The sequence below is a fragment of the Ovis aries genome, chromosome 2, assembly GCF_016772045.2.
Source record: "Ovis aries strain OAR_USU_Benz2616 breed Rambouillet chromosome 2, ARS-UI_Ramb_v3.0, whole genome shotgun sequence".
NCBI classification, from domain to species: Eukaryota; Metazoa; Chordata; class Mammalia; order Artiodactyla; family Bovidae; genus Ovis; species Ovis aries.
In genome coordinates this window covers 96,255,795-96,268,443 of record NC_056055.1, presented here as the reverse complement: position 1 = coordinate 96,268,443, position 12,649 = coordinate 96,255,795, and positions in this window count along the sequence as shown.

Genomic DNA, 12,649 nt, shown 5'->3' with positions numbered 1-12,649 from the left:
AACCTGAACTCCATATAATGCTGAAAATTAGGAATGAGACAGTTGCCACTAGAATCTGTTTCTGTAATGTTGCAGGTCAAAGAGGAAGATAGTGAACATTACATTTCTATAGCACTGTTTTGGTATTGACATGGAATTGTACAAATTGATATTTCTTGTGTGATCTTCAGGGTGCAGCTAAAAGTAACAAAAACATTTGTTACACCCCCATTTAACACACACTACCCACTAGACTTTCTGAATCTATCATCACAACAACACTATGAGGCAGGTATTAGTTCCATTTTACAGATGAGGAAGCTAGAGATTAAGTAAGTGTATATAATACACAGACCATGGTCACTCAGATGGTTAAACTGGATTTCATCTCAAGCAGTTATAGAAGTTGTCATGTGGCACAGCTCCATGAAACAGGTACTCAGTGCTGCTGAAATGGAGGGAGGGGAATGAAGCAAGTGTCGCATGCTCATCAGCACTCTGCAGTGCCCTGCCGTGCTACTTGCAGAAGTTCCTTAACCTCTCTGAGGCTCATTTTTTAAATATTTGAAATGAAGGCATGATGATAACATCATGCTTGTTAAAGAGGATTTCATGAGACTGTGTAAGGTACTTAGCTCAGGACCTGATGAGTGGTTTTATACCTGCTTTTACCCAATCTGACAATCATTACCTTTTAATCAGAGTGTTTGGAGCTTTTGCATTTAATGTGATTGTTGATATATTTATGTTAAATATATCATCTTGCTGTTTCCATTTTTTCTTTGTTCTCTTTTTCTTCCTTTTCTGTTTTCTTTTGGATTATTTTTTATGATTGCATTTTATCTCTTTTGTTGGTTTATTAGTTACAACTCTGTTTTATTTCAGTGATTACTTCAGCGTTATAGTATGTCCATCTTTTACATACCTGTCTACATTCAAGTGATACACCACTTGACATATAGTTTAAGAAGCTCATAATGAAAAATGTTCATTTGTCTCTTCTTGGCTTTGTGCTGTTGTGGCCTCATGTTTTACTTCTGCATATAGTATAAGCTGCACACTTTGTTATTATTTTTGCTTAAACAGTCAATTATCTTTTGAAAAGAGTTAAATATAAATATTCTAAAGACCCCAATTAAAAGGCAGAGATTGTCTAGATTGGATAAAAAAACAAGATCCAACTATATGCTACCAACAAAAAGCATATGTTGAAAATAAAGGGCAAACAGATTAAAAAGGTAGAAAAAGATACACCATACTAACACTAATCAAAAGAAAGCAGGAGTGGCTATATTAATATCAGACCAAGTAGGTTTCCCAGCAAAGAATATTACCAAAGATAAAGAATATTTCATAATGCCAAATAAAGGGTCAATTCAGCAAGAAGACACAAAAATCCTAAATACTTGTTTACATAACAGCTTCAAAATTCTTGAAGTAAAAACTGATAAAACTATAAGGAGAAATGAACAGATCTGTAATTATAATTGGAGATTTGAAAACTTCTTTCAATGTTAGAACAAGAAGACAAATTCTAGAGCTAGATTATGCATAGGCTCAATTTTAATGAACGACTTAACAGAAAAAAAAAATCTAAACAGTGAGGATATAGAAGACTTGAGCAAAAACTATCAGCCAGTTTGATGCACGTGACATAGAATGCAGCGATACCCAACAATGGTAGAATACACATTCTTTCCAAGAGCACATGGGACACGTACTAAGATGATCGTATTCTGGGCCATAAAGCAAGTCTCCATAACAATAAAAGGATTCAAGTCATGCAGAGTAAATGGAAATAAAAGTCAGTAACAGATATCTGGGAAAACCTAAAATACTTGGAAAGTAAATAGCATTTTAAAGATTATAAATCTTACGTCTGTGGGACAAGAGGAAGTGAATTAGAGAGCAGCCAGGGAGGTATCAGAATGCTCTGGAATGATTTTTATGAAGATTGGAGCTGATCCTGCCTTTGATCTCCCCACTGCAACCCAGTCTTCACACTGACAACAGCATGATCCTTCTAAAATCAAATCTGATCATCACTTCTGTTTAATGGCTCTGCATCACTCCCAAATTTAAGGCCAGAATCTTGAGACACAGTTCCTGTTCCTCCCTATATCCTCACTTCTCAGTGTCTCACTTCTAATTTCCTGGTACATTCTTTTGCTGTGTCTGTTAACACCATTTCTTTGCTTCTCTTTCTCCACTGCTAAAGTCTGGACAAGATAGATGCCTTTTTCATTTTTGTATCTGTGTCTAGCATGGTGTCAGGTCAAAGGGCATTGCTTCCAAATAAGTTAGTTCAGTGAATATGAGTTTATTAAACATCATTTTCTTTGTCCTCTCCAAAAAAAATTAGTTGCTGCAAAATAAGGAAATTACTTTCTTTATGTAATTGGAAGCATTCTTCCTCCAAGAAAGTCCAATTAAACTGAGCCTATGCACAGCCTAGCTCTAAAATTTCAAAGATCTTAATGCAGTGATTTTCAGTCCCTTTAAAGTAGTATGACCCTGTCATTTTCTATTTCTGCATTTGTGTCTCACTACCTCATCTCTTGCTGAAACGTCCTTTTTACATTAGTACCTTGATAAATTGCTAAGCAGTTTTCATCAGACCCATTAGAACAATGGTGAGCATCCGTTTGTGGAGCATGGACATTGAAGAAATCTGATCTAGTACTGAGAAAATCATTCCTGAGCTCAGCATTGGCTCAAACTGGCACCTTCTGGCATTTGCTTGTGGGTGGGGAGTGTGGAATGCTTTGAAAGCTAAATAGATTTGTCAAGTTTTTAAACTCCCTTATGGCCAAAGGAAAACAGCATTCATTGTTCAAAAACACCGTTGTTTGTTTTTTCTGCTTTTCTGGTTTTTGGGAATTGAATCTGCAAAAACCTTCACACCCAGCATTTTGCTTCATGCACCTCACTTATTTGGAGGAGGAACTGGCACCCCCTCCGGTATTCTTGCCTGGAGAATCCTATGGACAGAATAGCCTGGTGGGCTACAGTCCATGGGGTCGCAATGAGTCAGACGCAACTGAAGCAACTTAGCACGTCACTTACTACCTTTCTGGAGGATGTGAGTGGCATGGAAACTTTTTTATTGTGGCTACAACGTTCACTTCATGGGAAATAGATGGGAAACAGTGGAAATAGTATCAAACTTTATTTTGGGGGGGCTCCAAAATCACCACAGATGGTGACTGCAGCCATGAAATTAAAAGACACTTACTCCTTGAAAGAAAAGTTATGACCAATCTTGAGAACATATTGAAAAGCAGAGACATTACTTTGCCAACAAAGGTCCATCTAGTCAAGGCTATGGTTTTTCCAGTGGTCATGTATGGATGTGAGAGTTAGACTGTGAAGAAAGCTGAGCACCGAAGAATTAATGCTTTTGAGCTGTGGTGTTGGAGAAGACTCTTGAGAGTCCCTTGGACTGCACGGAAATCCAACCAGTCCATCCTAAAGGAGATAAGTCCTGGGATTTCTTAGGAGGGAATGATGCTGAAGCTGAAACTCCAGTACTTTGGCCACCTCATGCGAAGAGTTGACTCATTGGAAAAGAGTCTGATGCTAGGAGGGATTGGGGGCAGGAAGAGAAGGGGATGACAGAGGATGGGATGGCTGGATGGCATCACTGACTCGATGGACGTGAGTCTGAGTGAACTCCGGGAGTTGGTAATGGACAGGGAGGCCTGGCGTGCTACGATTCATGGAGTCGCAAAGAGTCAGACACGACTGAGCAACTGAACTAACTTACCAATTGAACTACAATGTTCAGAACAAATTGAAAATCCCCACTTTAGTGCTCATACAGAATTTTATAGGAAAAGACACTATATCTGTCATTGTAGGAAAAGAGTAGTTTTGATAGGAGTGTGGAATGAGACTTCAAATCTGTTTTTCTACTTCTTGGCTGTGTGAGCTTGGACAAGGTATTGAACTTATCTGTGGTATCTCAATATCCTCATCTATTCCACAGGAATAATAGAACTTACATCATAAAGTCATTAAAAAAATAGGTTGATACATGCAGAATACGTGAAAGGGTAATGGGCACAAGTAAGTGAACAAGATTGAGTTACCACTGTTGTCAATGGTATCAGTGTCATTATCAGCATCATTAAGCAACTGAATGTAGAGTTTCCACATCTGATTATTAAGCCACAGCCGTTCTGCAGCCATGATTCTAAAGGATACCACCTCAGTAGCAAGGTTGCTTTATTAGCGTGAATCCATCACAACCTGAGAGGTACTATCCAGAGGCTTCACCCTGTTTTTCAAATCTCTGCTCCAGCAGAGACGTCATCATCTAGGTGCTAGGACGTCATCATCGCTCACCCACACTAACTCAACAGACTCCCCTCTCTGGTCTTTTCACCTACTAGGCACCATGCCCCTCCACCACTCCAATCCATTTTCTCCACAGAAAGCAGAGCAATCTTTCTAATATCATCTCCTCTTCAACTTCACTCACTTACTTTAGGAAAAAAAAAAAAAAACCCTCAGTGACAACCTTTGACACAGTATAAAACCCACCGTCCTTGGGTGAAGCACAGGGACCTGCGGGATCCGACCCAGCAGACCTCTCCACTCTGCCCTCACCACTCATCCCCATGTAGAGATGGACTGTTTGTGTTTCCCCACCCACCTTGCTCTCATCACTGCTCTCACTGCCTGGGATACTCACTCCCTTCACCTGGATGGACTTACTTGTCCATCAGGGTTTACCTGTGGCTGGTATCCTGCTCTTCCAGTCCCCTCCCTCAACTTTGGATTTAGAGCATCCAAACTTTAAGCTCCTTGAGGCAAGGACAATGCGTACTAGCTTATACCTAATTATCTAGCACATAATATGTTTATCAAATATGTGTTGAATTAATTACCCTTCATTCAGAGTTCTTGGAGGTTTCCATACTCACAGGCCTAGCATAACACTTAACTCATTATAATCACAATTCTTCTAGGTTTGTCTCCATTAAACTGCAGCCTTCACCCTCGAGGCTGGATCCTTGTCTTATGCACCAGTGTGTCCCCATCTTCCAGTATAGTTCCTGCCATGAAACAGGAACTCAACAAGTTCCAAAAGAATGAATAGTATCCACATACCATTAATCTCAGTTTTGAAGTTTCCCCAAATTCTGAAGCAATGGGATTTATGCCCCCCATTCCCACCTTGGGAGTTCTTGTATGTTATCCCAACAATACCACTGACAAATGTTTGTATGTACATATACTTTTCTGAGTGGTGGAGCCATAGCTTTTGTCAGATTCTCAGAGGAGTTTCTGATTCCCCCAAAGGTAAGAATCTAAGTCCTAAAGAGTTATATTTAAAAACCAGTTGTGAAATAAAATGTTGGCAAGGAATCAAAACTACTATGTAGATACTACCTCTCACCAGTTAGAATCGCTATCTTTAGAAAGTCTACAAATAACAAATGATGGAGAGAGTGTGGTGAGAAGGGAACTCTTCAACACTTGGTGGGAATGTAAAGTGGTGCGGCCACAATGGAGAACAGTGTGGAAGAAGTTAAATGCAGCCCTATGTCCACAGCAGGGCTGTTCACAGTAGCCAAGACATAGAAGCAACCTAAATGTCCACCAACAGATGCATGGATAAGAAGATGTGGTGCTTATATTCAATGGAATACTGCTCTGCCATTTAAAAAAAAAAGAATGACATAATGCCATTTCCAGCAACATGAATGGACCTAGAGCTTATCATACTAAGTGAAAAAGAGAAAGACAAGCACCTTACGATGTCACTTATTCGTGGGATCTTAAAATGCCACAAACAAACTTAACTACAAAAGAGAAATAGACTCACAGACACAGGTCAGACTTGAGGGTGCCAAGGGGGAGGGATGGACCGAGAGTTTGGGATTAGCAGATGCAAACGATTATATATAGGATGGATAAACAACAAGGTCCTACTGTACAGCACAGGGAAATATATTCAATACCCTGTGATAAACCATGATGGAAAAGAACATGAAAAAGAATATATGTATCACTTTGCTATACAGCAGAAATTAACGCAACACTAAATCAATTATATTTCAATAAAATATTTTTTTTTAAAAAAAAGGAAATAAAAGCACACTCACACACACACAAAAATTGTTTGCAAGGTAGTTTGGTGAATCAGCCCATTTGGCCCCGACGAGGTAGTGGGTGTGCGGCCCTACAGCCTCCAGTCATCTCCCTGCTGGACTGTGGAGGCGCCAACTGGCTGCAGAAGGTACTTGTTTCTCGGTGACCATCCTGAAAGCCTCCTCCAGCATACCTGCAGGAGCAGTCTATGAGACTCATTTGCAGGGCCTTCCTGGTTCTGGAAGCGTCAAGGATTTCAGTCCTGGGACTAGCACCACTGAGTGTGTTAAGTCGGCATTCAGGGAGGAGAGACTTTTCTGTTCAAAGCCGAGAACCTCCTTTGATCCACGTTGGCTAGACGTTTTTCCTGGCTTCCATCAATAGACTTGGCGTTTTTATTTTGTTTTGTTTTGTTTTTTTCTGGCCTAGACCCACACAAACAAGAGACTAGAGCTTCTCTAAAAAGCTAAGAAAAACCACATTTTAAAAATAACTTGAGCAAATGAATTCATTCTGGCAAAAGCAGTCCAACTACATAAAATAAACTAGGGTTTCGCAATAGCAAGCCCTAAAAAACGTAAACAGCCCCAGGGTCCTCGTGAGCCAAGCCATTTGCTGAACACAAAGTCCCTGACCTAAATTCTGCCAGAATAAAGAACACCTTATAAAACTAGGAGTTGATGGCCGTCATGTGAAAAGATGATGGGGAACGAGGAGGAGGGGTGGGATCAACCCAAGAAAAATGAGAAAGTCTCCTGACGAGATTCTCAAAGTGCTAGCTTTCCGAGCCAAAAGCTAGGCTGATGAGGGACTAGGAGGCAGCTGTGGGTACAGGCTATGCCTCAGGCCCTTGCTCAGACCCCACCAGGCTTCTGCTTTCCCCAGGGAAAGTCAGCATCCACTCTCTCTCATGGAGTCACAGGGAGCTCCTGCAGGTTTTACCTCGTGTTTTCTTGACAGGATAATGGTTCCACTGAAATTATAATAACACACTTGGCCAAGGAAGCCCGTGCTGTTCTAGGAACTTCATACCCAGACTGAGTTTTCTGAGCATCATAGTAATGTATTCTTTCTAATGAGGCCCATACTGTTCTGATGAACTTCTGCTCTGCTTCATCTCTTTACCAGAACAATACTCGCTATAAATACTAAATATCACGATCATCATTTTATATTCAAATAGTCGCCCTTCCAAAAAAAATAGAGTACTCTCTTATCTCTTAGTAGTAGTGAGGGCCTTTCTAGACTGAGAACACTGCTAGAATCCACATCTCAGAACAGACAGAAGTTGGAGAAATTCAGAGAAAGTGCACAGGAATCATTTTTAAAGACAGGGCAATTTATAGAAAAGGGTTGAAGAGCTTGCTATTGTTTATAGTAAGCCTTAATACTATATTTCAGGCATACAAATAAGCCACATTTATGGAATAATGGCTATGTGCCATTTCCCATTTAACCCTCACAACAACCTCAGAAATTGAATACCCCCATGGTACACAGTACTCTCGCCTGGAGAATCCCATGGATGGAGGAGCCTGGTGGGCTGCAGTCCATGGGGTCGCTAAGAGTCGGACACGACTGAGCACCTTCACTTTTACTTTTCACTTTCATGCACTGGAGAAGGAAGTGGCAACCCACTCCAATGTTCTTGCCTAGAGAATCCCAGGGATGGGGAAGCCTGGTGGGCTGCCGTCTATGGGGTCGCACAGAGTCAGACACGACTGAAGTGACTTAGCAGCAGCAGCATGGTACACCACAAAGACACTGAAACTCAGGTGGAAAGATTGTCCAAATAGACAGTTTGCACAAGTGTCTTGCTTTCCGATCTCTCTCTTTTCTCTTACCTAAAAGTTGGATAGTACTTCACCTTCACCTTGAGCAAGAGACATGGGTCGCTTAGAATGAACAAAATCAGTGTGAACTCTGCCTCTTTCACTCTGTCACAGCGACCATCAGCATTCTGGAAAGTGGCTGCTCCACAGCCTCAGTTCTGCTGTAGGAGCGTCAGAAGCACAACCTCCCCCACCCCCATCCACCAAATCCAAGCACGTCACGTGAGCAAGACATTAGCCTTAGGGTTTTCGGCTGCTGAATCTGGGAGATCGTTTCTGCAGAAAACCGGTAAGACTTAGTCACCCAGCTGACTGGAACATGACCTGCCTCTGTGGTCCACAACTTATTTCAGCTAACACTCTGTGCTGCCTTCCAGGTAGATGTCTTGTACCTTGCATGAGCAGCAGAGGGAAAGGTCACTATCTCCAATGGCAGGAATTGAGATTCCCCAGGGTGCACTTAAGACTGATGGTCAGGGTTTCTTCCTTAGTGGCTCAGTGGTAAAAACTGCTTACCAATGCAGGAGGCACGGGCTTGATCCCCTGGGCCAGGAGGATCCCACATGCAGTGGGACAACCAAGCGCAGGCGCCACAGCTCTTGCGCCTGTGCACTAGCGCCCAGGAGCCGCGGCTCCTGAGTCCGGCGTGCCACAGCTTCCGAAGCCCGAATACTGTAGAGCCTGCGCTCCGCAACGAGAGAAGCCGCCACATTGAGAGAAATCACCGCAGTGAGAAGCCCCTACTTGCCACAGCTAGAGAAAAACACCTGAGAGCAGTAATGAAGAGGCAGCACAGCCCAAGAAGTAATTTTTAAAAATAGACTGACAGATAAAGAGAAGTGAGGATGACCAGGGGACTTCTGTTGAAGATTTTTCAGAAGAGAAAAACGGTGACTGTTTAGATGTATTGTCTGCCACGCATGTTGAGTGAACACTTTGCATATATTTTCTCAAAGAACGCTCTACTTAAGGCAAATTTTCTTAATAGAGTTCCTGGCTTGGAATTGTCTCCTCTGCTTCAGGGTTTCTCTCTGGTTTAGTCTATTTTCTTGCAGAACTCAGGACAAAAACCTTCTCCTTTACTAATCAGCATGCAAGACGGTTTTCATTTCCAGTCCAGCAGGAACCCAAGGATTTTGGTTTGGATTCCTCTCAAATAAGAGCCTAAGATAAGGACTCCAGGACAGTGAGTTTATTTGGGAGGTGATTATAAGAAGCTGGAGTTAGAGAGCAGGCTGACTAAAAGGAAAAAGAGGAAAAGCCACTATGAGGATGAAGCATACCTACCATCCAAGGTCATTGTGAAGATAAGAGGCGCTAACAGAAGTGAAAATGCCCAACACAGCTCCTAGCACATACCAGGCACTCAATAAACATGAATCCTCTGCCCTCCGTCGCCTGAAAAATTCTGGAGCTGTACTAGACGCTGAAGCAAATCAACTCTAAAGTCCTTCCAGTTCTTCACTTGTGCTTTCTTTTGGGGTTTCTGGTGAAGACTCTGCCCCAACTTGAGTAGCAATGAGAAACCACTTCAAGTGAAAACCTGATTTAGCATCTGCTGAGACAAACAAAAAAGAACCCAGGAAAGCAAAAAAGCCATGGAAAAGGAATGGAAGTGTAATTCTATTTTTATAAAAAAGGAGATTTCTCCTTCTGGAATGCTGGGTGGAAATCTTGATGAGGGACCTAGCTGTCGTAAATCCTCTCTGGAACAAAGTAACAGAGGAAGGAAAGGAGAGAAAGAAAGGAGGAAGGGAAGAGAGAGGGATAATGGAAGGGAAGAGGCGAGAATAAATAAAAGAAAGAAGGAAGGGAATAATCCAACAAGGACTCTGCTGAGCAGACCAGAAGACATAGGGACAGTTTAAAATGACACTCCCCTGAAAACCTTTCAGAGAGCTGTGCTTCTTCAGAAAAGCATCATCAGGGCTGCTCAATGCCCAGGGCAAAGTCTTTTTCATATTACTGGACATGAAACAATATCACATTTGAAGTTGGCTGGAGGCCATTCAGAAATTCAATAATTATTCAACCCAAGGGGCTTTCCAAATGGTGATGTAGCTTCTTAGGAGGAAATTAATATTGAGCAGTATATCAAATCTAATTGGAATCTTGAGGAATGAGGGTCCTGAGTAGGTGAAACAGCTGGAGGCTAATGTAGAACAGAGTAAGTGATGTCCTCGCTTTTGTGTCTTGCCTTAATTATGATAGGAAAAGGAAAATCTTGTTTATTTTTTATGCTGGGAAGGCAGGGGTTGCTTGGGAGAAGTTCTTCCACAGCACCTTGAGTCTGACAGTAGTTTCTTTTGTTTCTTTGCACAGATATTCAAGGAGAACTGTATCTGCACAACTTCTTGGTTGGCCCTACAAGGTAGGCAGGGGTTCATGACTGACTTATTAGCCACCCAGTGGGTAGACACTGATCACAAATGTATGGTGGTATTTTCTCCTCTTGAAGAGAAAGTCTATTTGATACCCATGTTATGTTCCTATTTGGAAGAAGGAAGGGGATGTAAGCAAATTCGAAGCATCCATGACATACCAGCCTCTTCTCTATCTTCCTATGCCTTTCTGTATGAACTACTCTGAGAGCATGACTTCCCAAATCCATGAGCATACAATGGTCTGATTTTCCCACTTGAGAGAGGTGCTCAAGACTCACTCTTAAATTGATTTGGGGGAACTAGAATACCCAGTCCTTATTGCCTGGAGAATCCCAGGGACGGGGCAGCCTGGTGGGCTGCTGTCTATGGGGTCGCACAGAGTCGGACACGACTGAAGCAACTTAGCAGCAGCAGCAGCAAAGAAGACTACGTTAGTTGCTGGTCCTCCTGGTAACCGTCCCTCCTTGGATCATATCTAAGTTGACCCGTTTAATGGTGAGACAATTTCTCTCCGTTATTCAAGTGCTGAGGCCAACCACAAGTGTACCACATTCAGCTCGTGTCAGGCCCGAGCAAAAACATCAGGCTTATCTTCTGATGAGAAGAAGAGTCACCCATTAAAGATTCAAATTATATTAAAAACCCTAAATCTAGTCTAGTAGGGGAGAACTGGAAGAACATTGGGTCACTATGAAGAGTGCAAACAGATCTTAAAAACAGAAAGAAGGCTCACAGTCTCCTTTCAATAAACAGCTTAGGAAAGAATATTCATTCTATGCCTATAGAATTGAAGGCAGGTAATTATCCATTGTGATTCTAAATTGCAGGGTTTTTTTTTTGTTTTTTGTGCTTTGTTTTTTTAGCTGCTGCTAGAACTTTGAACAGTATCATAGAGTCTCATTTTAGCAGAAATGACTATGGACATTCAGTTTCATTTTAAAAACAACATGGATAACATGGAGTTTTGTCCTGGCTTGAAATTGCTTGATATATATACATATATACACACATATACACACACACACGCACACACACGCACATATACACTTTTCTTTGAATTGCCATTATTTCAGTGCTTAGGGGGAACTATGTACACTTATTTCCAGAACCCAGAATTCACTAACATAAATGCTAGTATCATAGATCCCATAAAGCACTGAGACAATCCCTCCAAACTTGTGACCAGTCAGAATTTTGTAAACAAAATCCAAGTGGGTAAGCCCTTACTTTTGATTTGTTATGTAGACACTTAGGCTTGCAAATCATCATTGCTTGGGATCAAAGGAGAGACTCTGAGAACATCTACTGTTTGTTAGCAAGCCGCCTGTAGTAATCAGGTTAGCACACAATAACTCAGCCAAAATGAACAGAATTTTCACCAAATCTCACCGCTCACCAAACTGAACTGGAGTAGCCCTTGAACTCTGAGCACTGCTCTCCAAGGCAACGTTAAGTGTGAGCCTATGTTCATCAATGACAAGGCATACACGCTCTCTCCACTTTTACTGTTTCAATCTGTTATGATGTTGCTATGGTGATACCCTCTGACATTCCTTTGCTCTTTTGGTGCCCTCTCAGAGGAATCTGTAATGAAGAGGTCTGGCCACAGAATCTTTCTGGGACTTTTCCCATAACACCACTGAAGACCAGCATGACTTTCCTCTTCTAGGAAATGCATGTATAAAGCATGAACTGAAAATGATGAAAAGTAAGCTGCACTGACTGGACAAGAAACGTGAATGTTATTCATTCTGTATCGACCTCACCAGAAACATTCTCTTTTTGTTCCCAGTCCCAGGAGATGTCACCCCAAGGGACAGTGGGTCTTCTGGATTCAGTGTGGAGTGTAACACCCGCTGAGTGCTTGGACAGCTTACTCTCCTGGGGGAGGGGCTGTGTGAGGGTGGCGTGAGAATGACTGGAAGGAAGAGGACAGAGGTTTTAGAGCACTTACCTGTCAGCACTTAAAGTGACAGGTACTCTGCTAAGCATGTTACATGCAGCCCTACATTGAGTTCGTACAATTACGTGTGTCATTTACCTCATTTTATAAAATGAAGTAAGCTGACTCAGAGAGACTAGACACAGCTAAGCTCAGTCTTTCAGACTTTGAAGCCCATTCTCTTAATTACTATGAACCTTGTCTGTCTATACTTCATCTTTCAGATAATTCTGGCTTCTCTCTTTTCCCTAGAAGAGCTTGGAAGTGAGATTCATGAGTGGCCACATCCAAATTCCTCAGACTTATCCCATAGGAACCTGGGATGCGAAAGAGCCTAAAAGCTGACAACCTCCTCACCGGGGACTGATACACCCTGTGGCCTTTTCCACTTATGTATCAGGATACACAGAACA